Raw genomic sequence first — 8,057 nt, 5'->3', positions numbered from 1 at the left:
ACTACTGCGCGTGTTTAATATATACCACTCGCGTATGGTATACGGTTTGATGAATATTAAGTGGTGAAAAATATGTTCCGAGCTCTAACATGTCTTCCGCCCACACGATAGCTGAATGTTTATAAAAGTTTCATTTTTCCATTAATGCAATATTCCCTCGTACACCGCCCCCGCAATAAATTCACCTGTCCCCGAGGCATGCAGCGAGTGCGTGTAGGCCTTTTCACCCTAAAAATCTCCTTCGAACGATTGAGAAACATAAACTTTGTTACTTTATTCACTTCTCCATACTCCGTTCAACGCCGAGAGTATTTTTCTGTACCCATGAAATTGTTCTTTAAATAATTGAATATCCGCGGCAGCGTAAGTATTCCCCCGTCGGTTTTATTGTTCATATATTTCCAAAGGAAATACATAAAAAGAAACTACCGAAATATTGATATTTACACTGCGAAGATAGGCACAGAAATGGAGGGGTTTCGTTTTGACATGTCGATGTACGTATAACACATGTATACTTACTCGTATAATTCAATTTCATTTGAATTTAATTTAAGTTCAAATTAGATTTATTGTTAATACGTGAATATTTAAGTGACATGAAAAATAAAAAAATAATTAAAAAATAAAACGGTCAAGGGTATTTCCTTTGAATCAAAATTATACACCGAAAACGAACGGCTTATTAGTATGTTATTTATTAATTTTTTCATTTCCGAACAAATCCTTCGTCAGCATTTTAACCGATCTAATAAAATATTTTTTTAATATTTTATTACAAGTTATTGGTTTATTTTTTAAAGTTAAAATTATACTTTTTAGAGATTATAATTCACGAAAAACGCCGTGATCGTATTTAAGGCGAATTTCCGGTCGGAAACATCGATCTTCGCGACAGTATCACGTGCGTACACATTTTCCCGTCGTTTCTGTACTGTTCCACGGTTCACACGCAATGGTGGAACTAGGCATTTTTACGTCCGGGGAAAATGTTAAGATGATGCCCTATCATAGACCAATAATCAAATACTCTTCTCGAGAATTATTATCTAATAATAAAATATCTGGGTGATTCATCCTTAACTCTGCGCACCGTTTCGCGGACGTATGTGGATGTTTTCGAGAAGCTAAAACACTGGCGGTGTACCGAACGTGTTCAGTTGATAAGATCTGTTTATACTTAAGCGTTCCCGGTACCGATTACGAAACGGTAAAGATAAATAATAACCAGGACTGGGAAAGATACTTAAAAAAACGTATTTAAATACAAGATACAAGATACTTCGATATTTTTAAAGATAATAGATACAAGATACAGATAGCTGAGATACATATAAGATACAAGATACTTTATACTTTTATTAATATTTATTTATTTGTTTATTCATTTACATTTGGTACAAAACAAAAGAATATAAATTTATTTATAAATTACAATGTTTATTTATTAACTGTTTAATGTTTAAATTAAAAAAATTGATATGTAGTATTATAGTAAACATTTTTTATATGTTATATCCCATATTTTAAAATAAATTCCTGGTTACCTTTTAAAGAGATTAATTTCAATTAATTATAATAAATAATTATAAATATATAATATATATAATTAATAAATAACAATCATTATTAATAATAGATAAATAAATTTTATTATTTCATCAAAATTTAACATTGTATAGAATGTTCCATCTAAGGATTTTGGAATATTAACAATTACATTATTATCCATATGTTTAGTAATAGATACTTCAAATCGGACGAAACTACACAAATACCGCGTGAACAGAAAATATGAACAGGTCATCGCACAATCATACAGTCTAAAATAAATGTTTAGCGCGATAAAATTAAGAAAACATTCTGCCGATAAATTGGATTTCTGTAACTTAAATCAATTTTAGTTTTTGTAAATAATAGTGTTCAGAATAAGTCTGAAATAATAATCACGTATATTTTTTATCAATTGTTATTTTACATCATTAACGAAGTCATTATTTTTATAATTTAAATCATAACACGGTCTACACGTACGTGTTTATAGCCTCCACCTTATATTTTTAAAAAATAACCAAAAAATGACAGAGTATACTCAAATGTAAAACTCTGGGTCCGCTTATGGTAATAACGACAGTAATGACGACGAAAGGTAAACGTTGAGCTGTGCAATAGAATGCCGTAGCGAACGGTACGAGAATTTCAAAAGATTCTTGCCCTAGCAGTGCGTACCCATATCATCCGCGACGAAATATTAGTATGTATTACATCGAGTTTGTGCTGAACTATTTCGTCTACGAGGATACGTGCGCGAGAGAACATCCCCCATTCGGAGCCGTGTTTGTGAGAACTCAAGGGGCCGCGGTAAACTATTAACCCCTTTAGTGGATTTTTTTTTCTTGTGTATCTATATCGATTACAACGCGATTCAACACGATTCGTTAACTATATATTACTTTAGTTTATTATTTTTCGTATAGGTTGAGTTTTTATCAATTTTGAATAAATTATTGTTTTGCTGGAAACTTATAATCAATGCGTAAATGTATCAATAGATCATTAGATTTTTTTTTTTTTTTTCAAATTTGAATCGAAACGACCATCTATATCTATCAATGTCTTTTTCGCTTAGGAGGGGTAGAGTGCACTAAGAGGCACTTGTACCCCCTTCTCTAAGAAGAGAATTTACACGTGTATGGATTTCACTCCCAGTGGAGTGGGTTCGGTGGGAGACAGAGTAGGTAACCAGAATAATGGCAGGGGTGGGAGACTACAGAAAACTCGGCAGAATATTTTTTGCACTGAGCCGGGTTCGAATTGGTGACTGCGCGCGTCGTGGGCACATTGTGTGACCACTTCACCACTCTGCTCCAATTAGATTAGATAAATGTGACAGAAAAATGGTGACCACTGCTAAAATCATGGACCATATTCTTAAATCCAGCCCTAGATCTCCTATAGATACACCGTAGACGGTCGAGGTCTTGGTAGATCCTGTTACCAACGCGCACGTTACGTTTGACGTAAACTTGTGTCTGCACATCATACACCGGAAATATATATAAATGTATAAATGTGTGTGCGTGTGTATGTGTCTGTGTGTGTACAAATCAACCGACCGAGAGCGACTCGAGTATGGATTTTACATGCGTTTGGAGCCCATAAATTTTGTATTGTTTGACGTCGAGTTACATAATTTGATGGTGCGTATAAACATCTGATTTTCACTGCCTCGTTCTCGTCGTTTTATCGACGGTACAGTCAGCACATGCTATTAATTTGTCAACGTCCCCTTATACGTATTTATTATTATTATTATTTTTTTTTATCGATGTTTTATGACGACATAACATTTTTATAAACTCTTTATTGTTTTTTGTTTTTTTTTTTTTTTTTGATCCTAAGTGTTGAATCCGCGCCCAATAAACTCCAAAAGTTATTAAATTTCACGTCGCCACCGCCATTACAATACATTATAAAAACGTCATGTGCTTGCGCGTACAAAGTGTACGATTGTACGTTTTGTAGCGTTCACAACGCATTGTGTTCATTAAATACAATATAATCTAATGTAATATACAACATGTATACACTCACTCGTCATTGCTTTCGGCTTGAGCGTACTACGGGTTTTATTAGGATTCATATCGTTTTTTTTTCACATCACATCTCATCCGGGGCCTTATTAATAAGTTCATAATAAACATTGAATGCGAACAGGATACATAACATATGCATACATATGCGCGTACCATTGACGGAGTACGTATAGGTATACGCGGAAAATTACTCGCGAAATTATCGTTTACCCAAGCAGAAACTTTATACGCGAGAACTGTTGCGATGACTATTCGTCGAACGCTACAGATAGTCATGGAACTGCATTTGAAACCGGAATTTATCTTTGAATAGTATATTATATTCAATTTATTACATAAAATTCCTAATGCTTTCATCATCATACTCTATTGTACTGTAAAATGTAAATGCGTAGTCAAATTAATATACTTATTCCCTTTGTTCGGGATGCTTGCCGACATGTTCTCTTGAACGATATCAGTTGTTGAAACGGAAATCGGGATGATGTTTTGAAACACTCTCGAAACTCGATAAATACGATACAATATTGTAAAAGTGTATTTTAAATATTTAAATAGAAATCTTCAACGATAGATTGTTGTACATATACGTGCATGATAATCAAATATTAGTGGAACTTAAATTATTCCGATGCAAACAAAATGGTTGAATAAGACTTTAATACTTTACAGTACACACCGGTGGTTGTAAAAAAAATAATAATAATAATAATAATAATAAATCATTACTCAAGTTGTGTCATACCGTGCTACTGAACTGTCTAATTATTCTCGCCGGAGGTGTAAAATAGAAGTTTTTAATTTTGGTCGCAACGCTGGCGCTGAAAAATGGTTAAAAAGTTTTTTGCAAGTTTTATGGATAATTGGTGGTTTTGGATTTCGTAAAGCGAAATCGATCGCGATAAAAAGAAAAAATTGAGATGGCACATTTTACGGATTTTAAATACCATCGAGGTTAATAAGCTATAAATGTATTTTTAAATTTGATTTAAAAATGGTTATTATTATAAAAAGGTTTTTTCCGAGCGATAATCTTAATTTTTATCATAGTGTGTTAATCAAGTATTGAGAACAAAACTTGAACATTCGAAGATGTACACTAAGCTTTTAGTAAAATCACAAATATTCTGATTACAAATAGTGTATTCTAATAGATTCTCAACTATTATATCAGAGTACAAAAAAATTAAATTAAACCAACGAATAAAAATATAACTGATTATTTTGTGAATAAAAATAAAATTTTTTCTTAAATAGTATTATTATTAAACAAAAAAATGTATGTGCATACAGAATAGCTTAATTTGTAAAAAAAAAAAATAAAAAAATTGTAATTCTAAATAAATAAAATAAAATAAAATAAATCACAAAAATAGGTATGAATACAAATTCACCGGTTATTTTCGAACTTGGTATAAAAAAAATTCAATAATTGCATTATTATTTCTAGTTGCATTTAAATTTAAACTATTGAATTATTTCTATATATTTTCTAAAAAAATTTAAAAATCAATCATTTAAATGTTGTAAAATATTTACTATTCATAACCATATTAATGTGAGAGTACCGTTGAATTTGCTTTCATCTCTTTGTAGTAGGTATGTCCAACGTTTGTTACAAAGGATCAACACACGATAAAAAATTGTTCAATATAGTTACGATCAGAAACGATAAATAAACAATCTGGTGGGTCAAGTGCTTTAGTACGCTCGCTGCGATTTTCTTTTGTGTTGTTAATTTGAGAAAACGATTCAAATAGTGATTTTCCATCTCGTTTCATCAGATTTTCATTTAGGTCTTAATATAATATTCATAGTACACTGTACTTTTGTTTGACTTGAGTATGTGTTTCATGTATATGTGATAATGAATTACTGATTTTAATTGCATTACTGGTAGCACAAATGCGCAACGTGTGAGCACATCATCAAATATTCCCTAATAGTGTATGTTTAATTTTTTAAATTGCCTTTATGTTTTTTATTTTGAAAACATGAACCCATTTCAATGAAATGTAAAATACATGTTATCTAAGATAAATTTGAATAAAACATGCTTATGTAGAATAATATGCAAAGAATAGATAAACAACGAATAACAAAAAACCAAGTATTGAATAATATTTAATTAATATATTTAGGATAGTGAATAACGAGTAATTGTAAAACTTAAATGAAGAATAAAAATAAACACGAAAAATCAAATTAAAAAAGACCGAGGCAGAGTTAGGAAGTAGTCGAATAAAAGATGATTCGATTAATGTTGAATAAAAAAACTACTTTTTATTCATTAATTTTTCATAGAATTATTCTTGTTTATTTTCATACATAATTTTAATTTTTAGGTTTCAAATGTTTAAACTTGTATACTTATGAGAAAATCTTTTTTCGACACAGTACTCCTGTAGCATCTTCTGTTCCAGTCAATAGACTTTTTTATTTTGCATCGATTGGAAATTTACCAAATTCAAATATATTATCAGATGATTTAATTGAGCATCAAATATTATTTAAATCAAATTAAAATTATTAATTACAATATGGTAACTAATTATAATTTATTATTATCGTCATGATCATTGTTATTAAATATAACTTATTGTTATTATATTATATTTCAATTATTATTTATATTCTTATGAAAATTATATTATTATCATTTAATGAATATGAAAATGATATCACATTTAATTTATTTATACGGAAAAGTAGATTTATTTACAAATCAAACTATTCAGCTTAACTTTTTTTTTTTTTATTTAACATTGAAATTATTCTTTACTCACAAAAGAATCAATTTTTTTTTTTTTATGAATTCATTATTTTGATTTTCATCGGCCCAACTTGGGTTTTACTAGTCAATAGCGTTAGAACTACACTCAATAAAAGCTGAAAATCATCATTTTATTCAGGCTCTTATTGAACACACAAATTGTGTTACCTAGTAAAAACCGATTAATTTACGACGGATAAACATTTAATTTATCACTCAAATAAAACCTTTCAGCATTAGCCATATTTAATTCGGATTCAAAAATATCTTCCCGGCCCATTGATCAGATTTTACTACTTAACACAATTTATACACACTAGGGTGTACACAACGTTCTTAATAAGAACCCGAACGAAATTACGATTTTAAGATTTTACTGGGTACGAGTGACGATCATTCGTAACAATATGAATATTAGTATTAACTAGGCAGTAAAAACTAGTTTTACCTTGAGATCTGACTTTTACGTTAACACACATTTACACACGTTTACACACGCACACGCGCACTGGATTTTATTTCATTGTTGTAACGGCGGCCAAGGAGAACTCGCGTCTCGAGGTACGTGGGAAGATAATAATAACATTATTGTAAACAGGCGCTGTTCTCGGTGTTGCTACCGAAGATTATTTTTCGATGCGGTCATTCGTTACGCCTGTACGGTTGATGACATTTCGGAACGCACCGTAGACAACGTGGTGTTTGTGTGCACGGGGTGTCATTAGAATACACGTTATATAGTGTCTAATACGAATACGCGCATAGTGTAATGTAAAATGATAAATATTCCGTAGCCTGTGTGTGTTTGCATTTGTGTATGTGTTTGTTATATTGAAATCATTTCAACATAAAATATCAAATAATACAAATTATGATGACAATTATTGTAGTTATAACGTGTACTATTTAATAAGATAATAACCAAATTCCACAAACGGTTGTCAATCAATACATTTTAGACACGTGTATGATAACTATCCATCGTTTTTATATGGTATACAAAACAACCCCCGTCACGAGACAGTCATAAAATACATTATTATTTACGCAATTTATCACGATTCAGTACCACTACAGTTGATTACCGCCATCACACAGCACCACGTTCGTTATTTGATACCCTATAAATATTTTAATCGATGTACCACAATGTCGTTTTGTTAATGATAGTTACAATATACGACGAGAATTATATTGTCGAATCGATAATTATTATTTAAACTAGATGGTATTTAGAAATCAATGAACTCGTATCTTCTCTTCTAAATACTCAGAGTTTCCATATTTTAGTTTAATAATATTATTCGCTTCGAAAAGAAAAGGACAGCAATACAATATTATTAATTCAATTTTTAACAACTAAGTATTTTATTATCAGTACGTTTTAGATCTTTCCGATATTCTTTATCTTCAGGTTCATTTTCAGTATTGTAGGTACACTAAATTCTTATCTTCGAAATATTTCAAATTAAGTTCTATTATCTCTTAGAAATTCCAATTACGTACTCAATAACACACTAATATTAAGCACTTTATACTATGCAATTTAACAATTCGAACCACATATTCTGTTCCCCTTAACCTTTGACACGACAAAAAGCACCTATTATCTATAATTATAATCATGTAGCCTTTTGGTATGTACTTCCATAAATAATATATATATATATATATATATATATATATAT

This window comes from Sipha flava, unplaced genomic scaffold, assembly GCF_003268045.1.
Source record: "Sipha flava isolate LNK unplaced genomic scaffold, YSA_version1 48_pilon_pilon, whole genome shotgun sequence".
Taxonomy (NCBI): domain Eukaryota; kingdom Metazoa; phylum Arthropoda; class Insecta; order Hemiptera; family Aphididae; genus Sipha; species Sipha flava.
The sequence above is the reverse complement of the archived record's forward strand: the minus strand, read 5'-3'. Positions refer to the sequence as shown.